This window comes from Idiotropiscis lumnitzeri, chromosome 15, assembly GCF_059441095.1.
Source record: "Idiotropiscis lumnitzeri isolate Australia: NSW breed Sydney's pygmy pipehorse chromosome 15, RoL_Ilum_1.0, whole genome shotgun sequence".
Taxonomy (NCBI): Eukaryota; Metazoa; Chordata; class Actinopteri; order Syngnathiformes; family Syngnathidae; genus Idiotropiscis; species Idiotropiscis lumnitzeri.
Genome location: NC_142405.1, coordinates 1379553 through 1381423, shown reverse-complemented (window position 1 = coordinate 1381423; position 1871 = coordinate 1379553). Strand labels below are relative to the sequence as shown.

The following is a 1871-nucleotide window of genomic DNA, read 5'->3' as shown; positions in this document are numbered from 1 at the left end:
CAATATGGAGGAAGCGGAAAGGGGATTGGGGGGAGGGCATTTTGACAATTATATATTTAACCATTAATGGACAATGATGTTGCCTGTATGAGACCATCCGGAGACAAAGGCCACCCCCCCGCCCCTTTCCCCCCCTCTGCCGCATGACATCAGGGAATAATCATTAATGTGAAACATCAGGGACACGCAAGCGATTGGAGGCTTTTTTTTTTAATTCTCACTGCAGTGGGTCAACGACCTTGACTGTTTGTCTGTCCCTTCCTGTGGCCTGCACCAATGACATCAGTGGGAATCCAAAGCCAAACGGACTCCGCACGCCCACCTGATCTCATCGAGGCTTTCCTACATTTGTGTAAGTCAAGAAATAGAAAAATGTGCTTTGTTTAAGCAAGTGTGTGGCCGAGGCATCGATCCATTTTTATTTGAGGCCAGAAGCTTCCGAGCGCTTGTTTACAGCGGATCGATAGCAACAATTTGACGTAAGCCGGGGCAACATCACGAACAGGGTCACGCACGCACACACTCCCGAAACACTCACAAGCTCCCGTCACGTCCAAACGGCTCATGTTGCAGTCCAAGGACAAAATGTGCTCCTCATCTCGTTTAGTTCACCTACCACACGCAGTCGAAAGTTTGTTTGCTCTTTGATGACTCATCTGAAAAACACATGGCCTGGCTTTGGGTCACCGCTGATGTGAAACGCTCTTAAAGGGAGACAAAAGTGACGAGAGACGCCTCATTACTAATTGGTCGATTAAACGCACGGTACCGACTGTCATGCGGGGTTTCCATTTCATGCGGCAAACCATGAAAACCGCACCACATCGATCGCATCAGCCGGAAGACGACTTTTAACTCAAGAGGAGAGACAGAGGCCGGAAAGAAAGAGGAGACTGTGGAGCACAATAGTGGCGCTTCCTCAGCTCAGGCGCAGCATCCGGGAAACGCTGGCGTTAGCTTAATTGTGTGCTTGTCATCTCAAAGAAATCCATTGTGGACAAGAGGAAACTGAAGGAAGAGATGAGGAAATTGGAGATTGTGCGCAAGGGAACAGAAACGTCCGCAGGTGAGACACATTAGCATTAGCATTTTAGCAAGTTGATGTCTGGCCCGGTTGGGCCGCCTCATATTTGGCAAGGATGCGGCAAATCTGCTCAACCAAACTCGCAAAAGCCAGAAGGGGTTGCAAAGTTGTCCTGGGATTGATGAAAAGTTACAAAAAACGTCACAAAAAAAAAACATGTGGGCATATACGCACACAAATATTAGCGATAGCATTAGCGCTCACCTTTGGAAAAGAACAATTAAAGAAAACGGCAACTTAAAGGAGCGTTAACACCCTAAAAAGAAAAATCTCCACAAAGAATGCAGAGATAAAGTGGTGACATCTAAACGGCACCACATGTCCGAGAGGCCCACAATGGACCGTGTGTGTGTGTGTGTGTGTTTCGACAGCCTCCGTCTGAGCATTGGTACTTGTGTGAAAGACAACATTGAACGAGATAGAGGCCGCACTGAAGACTGGGAGGACATTGACTGATAAACTCGGAACCCTCGCACAATGACAACATTCAGACGAGCTCACTAAACGGTCGACGTCAGAACTTGAAGCCTTCGAACATGATGCCACACTTCGGGCGACTGAATGCAATTTTTGGAACCGGCCTACAATCTGTTTGTCATCTTTGATGTGTTGACCATATCTTTAGATGTATAAAATAAATATTCAGTTTAAATTGAATTTTGTCAATTGTGTTTTCAAATGAAATGGAAAACGTGAGGTACTCCAAATGTGTCATATTAGCAGACACCATTTTTCAAAATTAGCTTAGGAAACATTTTAGTAGAGCTTTTTCTCTGGCCTCCGTCCA

The 1871-nt window shown here is 46.1% G+C and overlaps 1 long non-coding RNA gene across 1 annotated transcript; it reads left to right on the top strand.

Moving 5' to 3' along the window:
- The first annotated feature begins 546 nt into the window (after positions 1-546).
- On the top strand, positions 547-1741 carry LOC148322061 (uncharacterized). Its single transcript, XR_015846641.1, has 2 exons — positions 547-1066; positions 1456-1741. It is a non-coding gene; the product is annotated as an uncharacterized LOC148322061 (long non-coding RNA).
- Positions 1742-1871: the final 130 nt, after the last annotated feature.